This window comes from Macaca mulatta, chromosome 5, assembly GCF_049350105.2.
Source record: "Macaca mulatta isolate MMU2019108-1 chromosome 5, T2T-MMU8v2.0, whole genome shotgun sequence".
Classification (NCBI taxonomy): Eukaryota; Metazoa; Chordata; class Mammalia; order Primates; family Cercopithecidae; genus Macaca; species Macaca mulatta.
In genome coordinates, this window is record NC_133410.1 from 146,306,460 (window position 1) to 146,325,450 (window position 18,991).

General features: G+C 37.6%; 1 pseudogene; it reads left to right on the plus strand.

The window, feature by feature from the left end:
- The first annotated feature begins 2,090 nt into the window (after positions 1-2,090).
- On the plus strand, positions 2,091-2,519 carry LOC696263 (small ribosomal subunit protein uS12 pseudogene; annotated as a pseudogene).
- The last annotated feature ends 16,472 nt before the right edge of the window (positions 2,520-18,991 follow it).

An 18,991-nucleotide genomic window follows, 5' to 3' on the forward strand; every position in this document is an offset into this window, starting at 1 on the left:
CTTGCAGTTCCCCACCTGGAACTCTCCCTTTTCCACCTTATAAACCAGTTAACTCAATGCTCATACTTCAGATCTCCTCAAGTTTCCCTTCCTCTGAAAAGCCTTTCCTGATTTCCCTGATTAAGCTAAACGTTCCATTAAATATGTTCCTGGAATTAAATACCTCTCTTTGTAAGCTCTCAACATAGCTGGACTTTCATGGTTTTGGTTTTTGTTTTATTTTGTTTGTTTTTTGATTATTTGTTTAATATCTCTCTCATAACCTAGAGCAAAATATCCAGGAATGCATGAAGTGTTACCACTGTATCTTCAGTGCAGAAAACAATTGTTCTCTGAATGTCTTAGAACGCATTAAGAAAACTGTATAATGTTTACTTAATATAATAATTAATTACCTGTAATTAATAAATAGAGGAGGACGAAGTGAAAAGTATTTTAAGATTTATGACTTGGCACTGAGCACATGGTTGAATGTTTATTATGTAGCAAACACAACAGCCTAGGGAAATATGAGGGATATGATTACTTTTGATTTTTGACATGGTATTTTTTACATGCAAGATGAATTAGAATGTTAGTCTGGAGGTTAGAAGAAAAAGTCTGAATTAGCAATAGGTATTTTGAATCTCTCATTGTAGTTAGCGAGATAACCCAAGCAGAATATATCTAATTAAATAGGAAGTTTAAGAATGGCACCCTGAGAAATAACCGTGTAATGGAAAGGCAGTTTAGTAAGCAAGGTCTATGAAATAATTTTTTTTTTTTTTTTTTTGGCAGAGTCTCATTTTGTCACCCAGGCTGAGTGCAGTGGTATAATCTTGGTTCACTACAGCCTCCACCTCCCAGGTTCAAGAGACTGTCCTGCCTCAGCCTTCCAAGTAGCTGGGACTACAGGCACATGCCACCATGCCTGGCTGGTTTTTGTATTTTTAGTAAAGATGGGGTTTCACCATGTTGGCCAGGCTGGTCTTGAACTCCTGACCTCAAGTGATCCACCTGCCTTGGCCTCCCAAAGTGCTGGGATTACAGGCGTGAGCTACCACACCCAGCCTATAAAACAGACTTGATGGCACAGAGTAGTGGGAAAAAAATCAATAAATAGTTTTAAAAACCAGTAAGGGAACAAGTTTTTAAAAGGAGGAAACTTTACTGATGGACACTGGAGTGCTTCAAATCTAACCAAACTCACCAATGAGTTACATATTTCAAAGAGCATATAGATGGAGAAAAACAAGGTTGCATTCATGAGTAGTACATATTTCTTCCATGTCTTTAAGACTCTAGAACTTTTCCTCCTGGGAAAGTTATTTCAGTGTAGGAATGGGAGTGTCATATAGATTTGAGAGTTGGCTAGGACACAATGAATTTGGACTAGGAAGATCCAAGCTTTATACCTTCTACCTGTGTGACTCAGACTATTTCTACTTCTTCTGGTTCTTCAACTGAATATTGGAGATAATAGTACATATTTTCCAGAGCTACTTGGTTTAAGGAAAATATAAATAAAGAGCTTTCATTTTTTCTCCATATTATATTTTTGTAGAAACAGTCTATTTTAATGCTAGTTTGAAGATTATGAAAGGTAAAAATTCTGGCCTAACTTTTTCCTTACAATAACATCCCAAAAACTATTCAAAGTACTTTTTTACAGAAAATGCAATAGTAATGCATTCCACAAAAATTGCAGAATCTTAGCAAAATCTATGTGACAAGGTAAGAGAACTCAGAAAATTGTTTTATAAATCTCTCCACCTGCAACAATGTAAACAAATATTATAAACAGAATCCATGTTCAAATTAAATTCTGGATATTTAATTACCCATAGACATCCTAAAATGGGTGAACAATTTTCATCATGTAGCCCTATGTAAATAACTGTTAATATTGTTCATAAATAGGTTGGCAATATAAAGTAAAATAAAACTCAAATTCAAGGGTGGATGAGAATTCTATTAGCATTAAAGTATTTCTATGGTAAAGTGTTTTATACACTTCAGAATCATCCAAAACACAACGTGCTCTTAATGAATAAATAATTTCTAAAAAGTTTAAAAGTCTCTCTTTTGCTGAGGCCCCTGGCACTGGCAGGATGGGCAAGTGCCATGCACTTCGTACTGCTAAGAAGCTCTGTAGTCACCGAAGAGACCAGAAGTGGCATGATAAACACCAAGAAAGTCCATTTAAGCACAGCCCTGAAGGCCAACTCTTTTGGAGGTGCTTCTCCCGCAGAAGGAATTGTGCTGGAAAAAGTGGGAGTTGAAGCCAAACAGCCAAATTCTGCCATTAGGAAGTGTATCAGGGTCCAGCACATCAAGAATGGCAAGAAAGTCAGAGCCTTTGTACGCAATGATGGTTGCTTGAACTTCATTGAGGAAAACGGTGAAGTTCTGGTTGCTGGATTTGGTATAAAAAGTCATGCTCTTGGTGATATTCCTGGAGTCTGCTTTAAGGTTGTCAAAGTAGCCAATATTCTCTTTTGGCCCTACACAAAGGGAAGAAGGAAAGACCAAGATCATAAATTTTAATGGTGAAAACACCATAGTAATAAGTTTTCATATGCAAAAAAAAAAGTAAAAATAACAATAAAAATGGTTCTGCTCCAAATAAGTTTTTTTTTTTTTTTTTTTTTTTTTTTTTTTGTCAACACAGCATTTAGGGAGTCAGTTCTTACTTAATTTGTATGATGTGCTATCCAAGGACTAATTTAAAGAACTTAATCAAATGATCATTGTCGCTATGCTATGGAGTATGAGATAAATATGTTGTCAGAAGATCTATCTTGTCTTTTCTTTAAAACTAAATTTTCCATTAGAATGCTATATGCTCCCATATTTTATTTTATTCTAGTATTTACTTATTTGATTGCATACATAACATTATCTGAAATCCTTTCTTAATATATGGTATATAATAATTATTTACAAACACATGTTAAACTGGTTAAGGTAAGGTATAAAAATATGTCAAAAGCTTGAAATTGTTCTTTTCACACTGTATTTCTATCACAATAAGTGAAATGATAAAGGTTTTTTAAATAAAATATTAAATTGTCTAGAAAAATGGTGTATCAAAAAATATTTAAACTGTCTTAAATTTTAGTTCCAAGCTTTGATAAAACTCAAGTAGTTCCTAAATACCTTTTTGCTATTATAATTCAAGGCCCAATGTTATACCTACTAATAAAAATATAAATTTGAGTTTATAGTAATTTTAATAGGTATTTATATATCAAATAAAGATACAAGTTTTATTTTACTCGAGATATATTTTTATTCAAATTATATCTTTAATCTCTGTAAATTCTATAGGAGAAAATATTCTTCACCAATATCAGAAATAGTCTATAAAAGAGAATTTACTTTTTGAAGGTAGCAAACCTGGGGTGTCTTCTCATGAAATAATAGAGTGACAATTTCTCTATGTAATCTGATTAATATTATTAGTCAAAATAGATGAGTCAGAACTTTATCCTATTGTCACTGTTTTATTGTTCAGACTAACTAGAATATTAATTTCTACCTTATCAGTAGATCATTTGCAAAAAAGTGAAAGTACCTTAAAGAGATCTGTATAATTTAATATATTCACTTTATATCTTTTACCTATTAAACATGTGAAAAAGGAAATATACTAAGACCATAAAATTAAGCAAAGATAAGAATGGAATTATTAAAAATGCATATAGTCATTTTGATTTGAGAGCATGTGGCTAAAATAATCTAAATTTCAGGGTTTTCAGAAATCATACATTGATTAAGCTTTTGGAAGATTTACCTTAGGGGAGTTTAATGGAAAGACATAATGGGGAAATAGTCATGTTTAAAATCAAACATTCCTTTGATTAGAGGGTGAATATTGCCAAAAGTAATGAAAGCTGACCAGTTTTTATGTATGAAGCACTTTTCACCCACACAGAAACCAAAAAGAAGAGGCAAGTACATGTGTGAGATACTCAAAATTACTTTATTCGGATTTCAAATTAAGGTCATTTTAGTGTTCCATGCTACAAGTGCTAAATAACTGCAGAGCAACAGAATAGTCTTTGGAATTTTTCATTATTTCCAATACAGACATTAGCAAAATATCAGATGTCATCACCTTTAAACAAGACATGAAATAAACAAGTTAAGGACCTTCAACATGGTGGCTAATAGCTATATGTGAGATCTATACCGAACAAACAGATTCCTAAGGATCCTAAAGAGACTTATGTCACAGTCTGACAAATTATTCTTATATTGAAAAAGATTAAGAACACATTCTCTCCAAAATAAAATTTCCATTTAGGCACCATCAGCAGGGCTTAATTAAAAAAACATGAATAATTGAACATGATGCTGATCTCTTTGAGCAACAAACCTAAGAGTCACGCAGAAGCAAATTCTTGTTAGACAAAAGGGCATGAGGTACTGAATCATTCTCCAGTGTTTTCCTGTCTCTGCTGGCAACATTTTCAGTGATAATTCAAATGAATACCCTCTGAACAAATACTATAAATGTAAGTCTTCAGTTAAAATAGGAAAAATATCAAATAAATAAACAAAACCTCTTGCAATCTCTACATAAAGCCACGTTTCTGAAAATGTAATAGAGAAAGAGGGAGAGAGAAAAGATATAGATTAGAAATACCTTAGTGTATCGCAGTCTTCATAGAATTAATCATTCTGGCAATGGTATTAAAAGCCAAGTTTACAAATACTCTCTACTGAAAAATGGTTTGAATTTATGTGCCTGTTTCTCATTTTATGTAAGTCCCTCCCTAGTCGTGTGCTAAGAGAGCATATGCTAAATGCTTACCTAAAATCCTCAGTGGCTATTCTAGGTTCAATGTGTTAACTTGAGGTTATTAAAAATATATCTGTTGGTAAGCAGTGTTTAAATTAACTAAAACAGTTTAGGCACATATGTACAAAATCCAAATAGCTAAAACCAAATTAAAACACAGAAGCAAAAGTGTTGAAATAAAAAAGACAACTCTGTAAAATATTTAAAAAGGTGTATTCTGAGCCAAATATTAGTACTCATGGCCTGGGGTACAGTCTCAAGAAGTCCTGAGAACATGTGCCCAAGGTGGCCAGGCTAAAACTTTTAGGGAGACAGAAGCTGTAGGTAAAGGCATAAAACATATAAGGTATTCATTGGTTTGACTTGGAAAGGTGGGACATCTTGAAGAAGAGAGGTGGTAGAGGGAGTACTTACAGGTGTTAGGTGGATTCAAAGATGTTCTGATTGTCTTGAAAGAGTTAAGTTTTGCCTAAAGTTGAAGACACCAGAAAGAAATGCTTGAGTTAAGGGGAGTTGTGGAAGCCAAGGCTCTTGTTATGTAGATGAAGCCTCTAAGTAGCAGGCTTCAGAGAGAGTAGACGGGAAATGTCTCTTTTCAAACCTTAAAAGGTGTCAGATTTTTAAGGTCTGAATCCAGAAAAGACTTAAAAAGGGAAGGAGATTCTCCACAGAATGCAGATTTCCCCAACAAGAGACATCTTGTCAGGCCCATTTTAAAATATCTCAATTAAATACATTTTGGGGTAAAATGCCTTGATTTCCTTTAGAGTCATGTGATAACATACCAGAGTCAGGTTGGAATTTGGTATTTTATTGCTATAGAGTCTGTTTTGTCAGTTTTATGTTCTCTATTTTAATGTTAATCCTCAGTTGTGCCAAAACCCCAAAGGGAGGGGGTTTAATGAGGCTTGTCCAACTCCCATTTCCTGCTACAGCCTGAACTAGTTTTTCAGTTTTTGGGGGGATCCCCTTTGGCAAGAGAAAGGAGTCCCTTCAGTCTGTTGGGGGATTATAATTTTATTTTTGGCTTACAGTGTTTGTCTAGTTTACTGATTCTCCTGGAGCCATGCCCAACACTACTATTTCTATGTCTTTCGTTTTTGTTATCTTTCTCTATTATGGGCCATGTATCATTTTCTTGGATTCCCTGTTTGTTCAGGATAACTAACCAAAGGGGTCCCCCCTCTTTCTGTTTTATTATTTTATCTACCATAAAGAGGAATTGGAACATTGTCTGTAAAAGCTACAGCTCCTGCTCCTGCTCTTGCTGACTTTGCAAAGTCTTCTTTGCCCTCTACATAACCTTCCATTATATTGCTCTCTGCTTTTCTCAATTTGCTTCTCTGTCCATATATTGTGCTATGCCTCAGGACTTCCAGACCTGAAGAAGACATCAGAGTATACCTTAAAAACCCTGAACTTAGTGAGACTGTGACCACCCAATGGGTTCACCTTGCCCACTGCCTAGACAAAGCTGATTTATGAAGGCAGGGGAATTGCAATAGAGAAAAAGTAAATCACTCAGAGCCAGCTGTGCAGGAGACTAGAGTTTTATTATTACTCAAATCAGTCTCCCTGAGCATTAGGTGATCAGAGTTTTTAGGGACAACTTGGTGGGTAGGGGGATGCCAGTGAGCCAACAGTGCTGTTTGGTTAGGTAGGAGATGAAATCACGGGAAGTTGAAGCTGTCCTCTTGTGTTGAGTCAGTTCCTGAGTGGAGCTGCAAGATCAGATGAGCTAGTTTATCCATCTGGGTAGTGTCAGCTGATCCATCAAGTGCAGGGTCTGCAAAATATCTCAAGTACTGATCTTAGGAGCAGTTTAGAGAGGGCCAGATTCTTGTAGCCTCCAGGTGCATGACTCCTAAACCATCATTTCTAACCTTGTGGCTAATTTGTTAGTCCTACAAAGGCAGTCTGCCCTCCAGGCAAGAAGGAAGTGTGTTTTGGGAAAGGGCTGTTATCAGCTTTGTTTTAAACTATAAACTAAGTTCCTCCCAAAGTTAGTTTAGCCTATGCTCAGGAAGGAACAAGGACAGCTTAAAGGTTAGAAAGAAGATGGAGTCAGTAAGGTTAGATCTCTTTCACTGTCTCCGTCTTAATTTTGCAAAGGCAGTTTCAAGATCACTGAGCACTTTTTTTCTGCTCAGTGAAATAGTTCAAAATTCAGATTCTGTGACCAGACTGCCCGAGATTCCAGTCTTAAGGCCACTGCCTCCCTACCAAAAAGACCTTCAGTGTTTCATTTTATCTCTCTATGCCTCCATTTTTTCACCTGTAAATGGGACAATATTTATCTTGAGCTTTTCAGAAATAATAAATGTGCTAATTATGTAAAGTGCTCAGAAAAATGTTGCCTTTAAAACTGCCTTTGCGAATATTGTAACTGAGGCAATTATGACAGTGAAAGAGATCTGACCTAACTGACTCCATCTTGTTTCTAACCTCCAAGCTGCTCTTGTTCATTCCTGGGAGTAGGCTGAAGTAATTTTGGGAGGAACTTAGTTTGTGGTTTAACTTTTAAAACAAAGATGTGAACACCCCTTTCCCAAAACAAACCCCATTCCTGCCTAGGGTCTAGATTGCCTTTGCAGGACTAACAAATTAGTCACAAGATTAGAAATTATGGTTTAGGAGTCATGCAGCTGGAAGCTGCAAGATTCTATACCTTCTCAAATTTCTCCTAGGGATACCATCACTGTTTTAAAACCTAAGATGAGTTCCTGAGATATTTTGCAGACCCTGCCCTTGATGCATAAGCTGGTACCACCCAGACTGTTAAACTGGCTCATCTGACTTTGTGGACCCCACCAAGTTTTTAGTGCAAGAGGACCACTTTGACTCCCTGTAATTTCATCTCTGACCTGACCAATCAAAACTCCCAATTCACTGGCCTTCCCCCTATCAACCAAATTATCCTTAAAAACTCTGATCCTCAAATGCTCGGAGATACTGATTTGAGTAGTAATAAAACTCCGGTCTCCCACACAGCCTGTTCTGCATAAATGATTCCTTCTTAATTGCAATTCCCCCATCTTGATAAATCAGTAATAAGCATCATATCAATTGTTAACTATCAATGTTGTTATTATTGTTATTACTATTATTACTAGTATTGTAACTAAACATAGGCTCAACTGCTTGCTGCTTGCAAAGCCAATAACAGGGATGCGATTTAGTGAAAGGAAATTGACTTTATTCCAGAGCTAGCAGTGAGGAAATGGTCAAGGCTAGTACCTTAAAGAAACCATTTCAAACTTTAGACTGGGACCAGGGGCTTACAAAGGGAACTTGGAATGGGAGGCATGTGGAAATAGTCCTGAATACAAGGTCTGTGTTTTCTGTTCTGGTGGCTTTCTTGAGTTGTGCTCCACCTGGAGTGCAGGCTGGCATTATCTCAACCGTGGCCAGGTTGTAGGTTGTAGACTAACCACTTTGAGGTAATCTCTGGAATTTTGCAGCTGGGTCTCCCCGCCTGGTCTGTCTCACAATTAGCCCCTGGAACTTCTAAGTAAGCACATAGTTAAGTGTGCATGGTGTAAGTTTAACAAGCATACAGTTACATAAATGTGCATGGTGTAAGGGGGTAGTATGATGGAAAAAGGAGGAAATAAAGGGTTTTCGGGTACTTTTCAAGGCTACGTTCTCAGATTAAGAGGGGAAAAAAAGCTCTAAAATGCATTTCTAGGTGGTATACCCAGTTACGGTATTAGTGAGAGAAAGACAGATGTTAATCTTTTATTTTCTACTAATTCAATGAACAATTTTACAAAATTGGAAACTTTTTGTAGTTTTTTTTTTTTACTTTTAAGGAAAGAATTGCCAGTTAATATACAAGACCTTTCCTAACACTAAAAATAAGAATTTCAAACTGAAGCAAAGCTGTCCTTAAAATATTTAAAATGAAGAGTATTTAAGGCTGCTTTATTTTTACATTACATATTATTATAAGACAACCTCTTAGATGCCATAAAATAATATATTAAAATTTTTATTACCTGTATATTTTATAATGTGATTTCATTTTAAAATGAAACCCATTTACGTTAATGGGTTTTTCCCACATTATTTTTTTTCTGACATTATTATTGATATATGCATTTTTTTTTTTACCTTGAATCACTATTTACAATCATTTCTAGGAAGAAAAAACTGTCAAAATGTGTTGTGTCTTTATAATGAATTCTGTGTGAATAGATGCATCTGAGATTTTTTTCTCATTTCAATTCATTCCTCATGTAATATTACATAGCCTGGAGTATAAACAAAAGCTAAAAATAAAAACACATATTTCTTAGCTTGTAACAGCTATGATATGCTTCCTGTAAAGAAGAAATAACTTAACCAAAATAGCAGTTTCAGAAAACACCTCTTCAAAGAGAAATTGTTTAGAAAAAGTATGATCTTAAATTTGGAGAAGAGCTGAGATGTCAAATAGTTAAGTTTTTACCTAAAGAATCAAATGCCTATGAAACATCAATTTTTCGAATCATCATTAATCTTTGACTAACAAGTACCTGGGGTGGAAGCTTGTTACTTAACAAGGCATCCCATTCCTTTGCATTTCTGAAACACTCAAATTGAGTCACAAGTAGCCTCCATGTCATTTCCCTTCAGAAGTCCTGCCTCTACCCTCTATTTTGTAAGAAATAAGTGCACTATCTTGAGATATTCCTTATGACGTAATTTGTAGCTTCTAACTGTCCTAATTGTTCTTCCCTAGTCATTCTTCTTTGCCAGTTTTCCTCTGAAAATCTCAGGCAATTTCACAGTCTTTTCTTGTTTCCTTTCTAACATAAAATACACAAATGTAAATTTAATGAAGCACATAGTTGAAAATCAGAGGACTGCATTTTTCTTTCCTTTTATATAATAACTTTTATTCTGCTTCTTCAAAAAATATCTTAGAACATAGTAGCAACAAAAACATACATTTAGTCCAAAAATGAGAATGACCTGATTCAGGTCAATTAAATTCAAATGCCTGCCATCAATCCCTTTGCTTTCCATTTTATCATCAAGCATTATGTTACTGATTTTAATGTCCGGTTAGCTACTTATCTATTTTTATTTGTTGCCAAAATTAATTTTTTGGGTTTCTATTATGGGGTAAATCTATTCTATAAAGAGCTGAGAAAGTGTTTGCCTTAATTGTAAAATTAGGAGATAAAAAATCAACCTGTTTAAACATATTCCAAACTCACCAATGAGTATAAAACATGAAATAAAGTTCTCTCTTCCAATTTGTGAGAAATCACACATATATTCTCAAAGATAATTAGAAACAAAGCTAGTCTCCACAGTTTACCTCTGAATGAATAGGCACATACCTGGTGCTTTTATTCATTCCTAGAGAAATCCCACCTGTAGATTGTATAACTACAGGAATCGATATTTGGAAGAAGTTGTCACAAAGAATGCCTCACTCAGGATTGCAGGTGACTCCTTTACAGCTGGGGGAGCATGGTAGAATTTTCATCTATATGTGGGGGTTGGAGGTAGAAGTTGAAGAATGATGATAAATAAGAATAAAAGAGAAATGGAAACATACTTTCGTGGAATTTAAAATAACTCATGCTCTAGTCAAGTTTGTTTTTACAAATATTGAATGAAATTCCAAAAATCTATAATGAAATTGCTGTTAGCAATAGAGCCGGTAGGGAGGTGGGGAAACAGGGCATGCTCTGTTTGAATAAAGTTAATATAAGTGAATAATAAATTATGGGAAGAGAAATAGGCACTCTAGTAATTTTGCATCTTGAAGAACATGTTTTATACATTTATGAAAATTCTCCCATAAATTAAGTAATGTATTAAAGAATGCAAGGAAAGGCAAACATTTTATTCAAACCAGTTGTGTTTTATTTCCCAGTTTTATTATATACCATGGAAAATTGATTTAAAATTGCTAACTAAACCCTGACTTGCATCAGAAAATAATCTTCAATTCCACTTTTAAATTTACTTTTAAAGAGGAAAATGTGTATTTTACTGAAATCTTGCATTAATAAGATAACTTTGCTTTTTATATAACACTATGGCCAGAAATCCTGAGTTTTATTCTATGTACTTGCTTACATTTATGTGATGCACCTTAGCAATAAATCTGCGACAATTTAGGCAATGCTGGTAAAGAAGATCTTTAGTTAAACCAAACCAAAGACCTGCGAAGGATTGTAACATCAGGTGCTGGCAGTTCCAAGTGAATTAGGCAAACTCTAATTTTACTAACTCGAAGATTATCAGGTATGTACTTGAGATAACTGTCACGTGCAACTTAAAGATAATCCCAAGATTTAGTCTGGGGCTTTTGTTACTGGAAAGGTGTCCCCATCCAGACCCTAAAAGAAGGTTTTTGGATCTTTCCCAAGAAAGAATTCAAGGCAGGTCCATAGAATAAAGTGAAGGCAAGTTTATTAGAAACGTAAAGCAATAAAAGAATGGCAGGCCGGGCGCGGTGGCTCAAGCCTGTAATCCCAGCACTTTGGGAGGCCAGAGACAGGTGGATCACGAGGTCAGGAGATCGAGACCATCCTGGCTAACACGGTGAAACCCCGTCTCTACTAAAAAATACATAAAACTAGCCGGGCGAGGTGGCGGGTGCCTGTAGTCCCAGCTGCTTGGGAGGCTGAGGCAGGAGAATGGCGTGAACCCAGGAGGTGGAGCTTGCAGTGAGCTGAGATCCGGTCACTGCACTCCAGCCTTGGTGACAGAGCGAGACTCCGTCTCAAAAAAAAAAAAGAATGGCTACTCCATCAACAGAGCAGCCCCATGGGCTTCTGGTTGCCCATTTTTATGGTTATTTCTTGATTACACACTAAACAAGGGGTGGATTATTCATGCCTCCATTGTAGATCATATAGGGTAACTTCCTAACATTGCCATGGCATTTGTAAACTGTCATGGTGCTGGTGAGAGTGTAGCAGTGAGGATGACCAGAGGTCATTCTCGTCACCATCTTTGTTTTGATGGGTTTTGGCCAGCTTCTTCTTCTGCAACCTGTTTTATCAGCAAGGTCTTTATGACCTGTACCTCGTGCTGACCTCCTATCTCATCCTGTAACTTAGAATGTATTAACCTCCTGGGAATGCAGCCCACCAGGTCTCAGCCTCATTTTACCCAGCCCCTACTCAAGATGGAGTTGCTCTGGTTCAAACAGATCTGACACTTTCATGAGACCTGGGAGAGAAATTGATTCTAGTTAATGTCTGAGCACTTAGAAAGGGATACATAATTTAATTGCACAGCTTAGAATTAGAGTCTAAAGCTCTTATTCTTACTCTAGGAAGGCACAAATGACTCGACAAATAAATGAGTATTTTAAAACTTACACTGAATTTGGTATTGAACTGATAATCTTTACTAGTTATTGGCCATATAGTATCAATCTAGCTGACTGAGTTAGATGACACTGAATTTGGTAATTTCAAAAGGAGTGCAATATGACTTTTGCTATTGTTATTTATTTATTTTTTGAGACAGGGTTTCGCTCTTGCCGCCCAGGCTGGAGTGTAGTGGTACCATCTCGGCTCCCTGCAACCTCCGCCTCCTGAGTTCAAGCGATTCTCCTGCCTCAGCCTCCTGAGAAGCTGGGATTACAGGCATGTGCCACTATGCCTGGATAAATGATGTATACAAAAGAAGTTAAGATACATGAATGATGACACTCTACTCAAAACTGAGTCAGAAGTGCTTGGGTAAGGTAATATTGACTGCTATTATTGAGCCTGCATCTGTCCTTCACCGTGCCTTATATTTGTTATGTCACTTAATTGCCACAATTATGTTATGTGATTGCTATTATTATGAACTCTATATTATCGATGAGGAAACAGATTTGTAAAGAAATTGACTTGCCTGCATTGCAGAGCAAGTAAATGTCCTAACCGTATTAAAGCCAGTTCTGTTTAGCCCCAGACCCTTTGACTTTAGCCACTATACAGTAGTGGTTATAGCATGAGCTTTGATTTCAGGTTCAAGTTCATCTTGGTGAGCATAGGCATGCTTTTTCATTTCTGCCAGCTTCAGATTTCTCTTGGTAAAACGATATAATTGGAATATCTTTTTCCAAACAAGTGTTCTAAGGCTTACTAATATAAAACTTGTCATTTCATCCATTCATTCAGTCAATATTCATCAAACAGCAACTTTGTACCAAGCCTTCAACTGTAGCTAGGAGATACTATGATGACTCAAAGAAGAGATACTTAATCAAAATACTTATGCAAATTAGTACATAATTGCCATGTGTGTGAAGTATTATGAAAGCAAAATAAGTGGGGGGGGATGTCTTGAATACTTCAGGGGTTGGGTAAGTCTTCCCTGAGGAAGTGCAACATCATCTGAGATCTGAAAGATAAGTAGAACATTCTTTTTTTTATTTTTTTGTTTTTATTTTTTTGAGACAGAGTTTTGCTCTTATTGCCCAGACAGGAGTGCAACGGCGTGATCTTGGCTTACTGCAACCTCTGCCTCCTGGGTTCAAGCGATTCTCCTGCGTCAGCCTCCCAAGTAGCTGAAATTACAGGTGTGTGCCACCATGCCCAACTAATTTTTGTATTTTTAGTAGAGACGGGGTTTCACCATATTGGTCAGGCTGGTCTCGAACTCCCGACCTCAGGTGATCTGCCCGCCTCAGCCTCCCAAAGCTGGGATTAGAGGCATGAGACACTGAGACTGGCAGATAAGTAGAATTTTTTTTTTTTTTTTTTTTTTTTGAGACGGAGTTTTACTTTATCACCCAGACTGGAATGCAGTGGTGCAATCTCAGCCCACTGCAACCCCCGCCTCCTGGGTTCAAGTGATTCTCCTGCCTCAGCCACCAGAGTAGCTGGGATTAGAGGTGCTCGCCACCATCCCCGACTAATTTTTGCATTTTTTCAAATACAGGCGGTTTTACCATGTTGGCCAGGCTGGTCTCAAACTGCTGACCTTGTGATCCTCCTGCCTCAGCCTCCCAAAGTGCTAGGAGTACAGGTGTGAGCCACCACTCCCAGCTGAAAATTCTTAGCATGGGAGCTTCTCTGGCACAGCGAGGCATGCGTAAAGACCCTGAAGCAGGAGGATGTGTGTTTGTCAAATCAAAATAAGGCAAGTAAATTACCTTTTGTTCCTAAAGCAAAAGAATGGCATAAAATGATGCTAGAGAGTGGAGCATGGACCACATAATGAAGAGCCCTTTCAACCATTTAAATGATGTTGATTTTTTTTTTTCCCCTAAGAGGAATGTAAGTCATTTAAGGTTTTTGACTAAAGCAAGAACCTAATCAGATTTGAGTTTAAAAAGAATGGAGAAACAGTGGGGGATGATAGAAGTGGGGAGATAAATTAGCAAATGCCGTGTCAGGGTGGGGCGGTGGATACAGGTAGACTAGACTAAAGCCAGACTCAGGATTTCCAATATTTAATCATTGAAGCCAGCTGAGCAACTTGACAATGAAACCACCTTTGTGAAAGTTGTATCTGCGAGAAAATTTTAACAATCAGCTAACCTAACACAACCCCCATCTTGCCTTTCCCTAAATTATTCCTGGGCTATTGGACCAAGCTAACTTTAAAAGACATTTAGGCTACAGTTTAAATGATAACAGCCTTTCCCAAATCTCAGCAGCTTTTGTAAAGCTAACAGGAGGCCTCCAGGCTGAGGGGAGAAGAGTGTGAGTCCTGCTAAGATTTGGACATTATTTCGGAGGTTGTAAGACATGCAACTTCCCCAATTCCTCCTACAAAATAACACCAATATTGGAGACTGGCCTCTTAAGATAGCTTTTCAGGTTTCTTTGCATGTCTGACATACATGGTTCCACCTGGACCTGATGACTCCACCTGAACCGACAACCCCACTCCTGTGGTCCCACCCAGAAGCAATTCGGCCAGCAAGAGGATAGTTTCAACCCCCCTGTGATTTCATCTCCGCCCCAAACAATCAGCAGCAGGCACCTGTTAACTGGCCACCCCTACCCCTTCCACAAAACTGTCTTTGAAAAGCCCCTAACCTAAGAGCTTTGAAGGAGATGATTTGAGTACGAACTTCATCTCCCACATGGCATGGCTGGCCTCCTATCTATTAAACTCTTTCTCTACTACAATGCCATGGTCTTTCTTTATGCAGTGGGCAGGAAGGACCTCTTGGGCAATTACAACAAAGAGCAGCTAGAGAGACAAGGGAAAACCAAGGCTGGACAGTGTAAGAGAAACCAAGGGCTTCAGTGAAGGTATAATGAATTATATTGGAAAATAACTTTGTTTTTATTTTTCCCAGGGATTTACGTTCTGGTTCTGCTTCTGATCTGATTTTGTCTGTTCCACTTTTATGTTTTCCTTTTCAAATAACATTATCACCATTAAACTTTGTAGTAATTTCCAAGGACATATTTTTTATAATTTTAATTAATTAATTTTTTTTTTTTTTGAGACAGGATCTCACTTGATCAACCAGGCTGGAGTGCAGTGGAGCAATCATAGCTCACTGGAGCCTTGAATTCCTGGGATCAAGTGATCCTTCTGCCTTAGCCTCTCAAATAGCTGGGACTGCAGGGATGTGCCACCACACTTGGTTAATTATTTTGTTTTTAGTGAAGATGAGGTATTGCTATGTTGCCCAGGCTTGTCTTGAACTCCTGGCCTCAAACAATCCTCTTCCCTCAACCCCCCAAAGCACTGGGATTACAGGCATGAGCCACCACATCTGGCTTCCTTTTTTATAATGTACAACCCTTACTAGAAATGATGAAAACAGAAGACATTTAGTATAAAAATGGAAAACAAAATCAAACCCATTTCTACTGAGTTTAGATTTTTCCTGTGTTTTGACAGTTAGAAAAACTCTACGGTTATTATTTTAAAGGATGACCAGATGTTTACTTCTTTTAAATGTGACTTTAAAACTCAGTATGTAAAATTAAAAAATTGACAGGTAACTCTGGAGTTTTAGGTGAAGTTTAGTAAACTGAACAAAGTTGAATTAGCTCACTCATTTTTTAAATTGCCTCCCAGATAATTGTATAGCTTATGAATTAAAAAGTGTAGTCCTATTTTCAGATGCACTCAAACCAGAGCAACTTCATCTTGACTGAGGGCTAGGAAAAATGTGTCAGAGACTTGCTGGGCTGGATTCTCAGAAAGATAGGTATTCCTAGTGAGAGAGGAGAGAAGAAGGAACCAGTTAGGCAGATAGTTAGGACAAGGTCCCTGGTAGAAGTCTTTCTAACAAAAGAGCAGCCTGGAAGCAATCAAGCTACAAGCGCAGATAAGGAAGCAAGGTCCAATGCCTTTGCCTCTTGTGGAACCAGTGAAATCCATCTATACGTGGTGGGCTTCAGTGAGCATGTTCCGTTCCTTTTTGGGCATACTCGGATAAGGGAACTTGTACAGAGGGGCTTGCCTAAGACGGATCTGCAACCATATAGATAAGAAAAATTACACAGAACCAAACACACCTGCAGTGGAAAATTCCATCTCCTGACACATACACAGTAAGGGAAATAAAACAACATGGAATAACTCAGGCTAAGGACCCACATGTGCACTAGAGGGATGGAATGGAGCTAACAATAATTCATCCTTATGCAAATAAGACATTCAGCCCTAACTGGCTTTTTGTGCCTCATCTAAATGAAACCCTCTGCCCTTATAGCTTGTTTATAAAAGCCTTTGCCTTCAACTGTGAAATGGCAACTCTTTCAGGCCCCTTCTCCACTGTGGAGAGCTTTCCTCTTTAGCTTATTGAACTTGGCTCCAACCTCACTCTTGGTGTCTATGCTCCTTAATTTTCTTAGTTGTGAGACAAAGAACTCCAGGTAATACCTCAAACAACGAAACTCCTCCAGTGACCTTAGACTGCTTTACTGTCCTCTAGATGTTTACAATTAAGGGAACAGATGGATAACATTTACTAAATATACTCAGACTTAGGAGTGTCCTGATATCCCTATATCTTCAGAACAAAAGCATTCCTAATTTTGCTTTAAAGATAATAATATTGAGGCTGGGCACGGTGGCTCATGCCTGTAATCCCAGAACTTTGGGAGGACGAGATGGGTGAATCACAAGGTCAGGAGATGGAGACCATCCTCGCTAACACAGTGAAACCCCGTCTCTACTAAGAAATACAAAAAATTAGCCAGCCATAGTGGTAGGCACCTGTAGTCCCAGTTACTTGGGAGGCTAAGGCAGGAGAATGGTGTGAACCCAGGAGGCAGAGCTTGCATTGAGCCGAGATCGTGCCACTGCACTCCAGCCTGGGTGACAAAGCAAGACTCCATCTCAAAAAAAAATAATTAAATAAAAAAGTAAAAATAAATAAAAAATAAAGATAATATTGATCCCTGCAAAATACAGTAATTAAGAAAATTAATCCTTTACCACAAACCCTTATAGCAGAGCATATTTCCCCATGATCTTTTTTTTAATTTTTATCCTATATGTAAACAAGCATTGTACTTAGGGTAGACATGTTCCTGCTCTTACTTTTGGGAATGACCTACTCTGTCTATGGAATAGCTGTTCTTTCACCACTTTACTGTCTTAATAAATTTGCTTTTGCTTTGCACTGTCAACTTGCCCTGAATTCTTTCTTGTATGAGTTCCAAGAACCCACTCTTGCAGTCTGGATCAGGACTCCTTTCCTGTAACATCTTTCTGGTGACCACAAAAGGATGATACTAGAAAAAAAAAAGACTGAATACATTGGCAGACTTTGGGTAAATATTGAGATACCCAAATAAAAGTTGGATTGGGTTAGAGGCCCAATTTAGGGGACTTAGAGTCTCCCCTAAGACAGAGAAGGTTAAATACCTCTCTTAATAAAAGGCAAGGATGTTTAACCAAACTTGAGTTCAAACTTTGACCCAACTTAGGAAGGTTAGAGTACTTCCTAAGATTTAGGGGGTTAGGGGCCCCTCTCAGTAAAGTCCCTCTTGTCTAAGAATGGATTTGGCACTATGGGATGCTAACTGCTATTCTCTTTGGGTTATTCTGCCTTGCAGTCTTTGCTGATGGGTGTAGGTGACAGAATTAGGCATGTACAGGATTGTGAGACATGGGGAGCGCTTTCCTTCCCAAAAATGAAAATTCAAGAGCTAATGGAACTGCTGCAAAAGTTCCCTTTGCTACTGACAAGTAGCCACCTGAATTTTTTAGTTTTGCTGCAATAGGTGGGTCTTTCTCTGGCCTCCCTGAGCACTTTGCCCTCCTGACCCTGCCACACGCAATGTTTTTTTCTCTCTCTCTTTCTCTTTTCTATCTTTTCTGTTACTGAGGGTGACCATCTTGCCCAGAGACCGCATGCTGAAACTCATGGTCAGAGGTTGCATTAACAATGATTGGGTCCAACTGGGGGCAAGATTGAGCCTTGCCTATTTGATATTGGGTGCTAAACAGAGTGGTTAATGTCTATGTTTTGTCACATGTAGTTTGCTCTGGACAGAATGGAAACAGATAATTTTCCTTTGTGTTGTGGCTTGGCCGCAACACAAAGGAGCCTTGGCACCAGGGCTCTGGTGCAGTGAGCCAGGTCACTAGGGCTGCTCAGGGAAAGGGAATCCAGAAGCTTGTCATGCTGGCAAAAGGGTAAGAATTTCTTACCAGTCAAACTTCTGGCCTCTCTCTCTCTCTCTCTCTCTGAATGAATGCTAAAAATCATTGTTTATAACTGTGAAGTTTTGATTTATGGGAAAAAGGATTCATGAAGCTAATCTTAACCTGTGGTGAATCTGGTGCACTTTGTCTTTCTGTATTGTTCTGTCATAATGAAGGGTACCTTAGGATAGAATTCAGGCCTACGACTCCTATAAGCCTGCTGTTCAAGATGGCCTAGCAAACTGGTCAGTCATGTCCTTGGGAGCTTGACCTTGTAACCATGTGGCCATGCTTTTTCTTTTCACAATGGTGGCCTGGGGTCAGAGTTCAATTCCTGGCTTAGGAAATGGTCCTTTATCGTCTACCTGTCTTTCAATTTATATGTATTATGTGTGTGATGTTTATATATGAAAGAGCTTTAATTAATTACTTTTAAAATAATAAGAGCTTAAATCAAATATTTTAAAAGAAAAATAAAAATTGCAATGTCTTTTAGTTCACATAAGTTTAATAATCTTTGGAAAATAAAAACAGCTTTAAAGATTATTGAAAATAAAGACATTTGATCTAAATTAGGCAGGTCAGATGTTAAGATTATTAAATACCTTAAGGTCATAAAATGTTTTT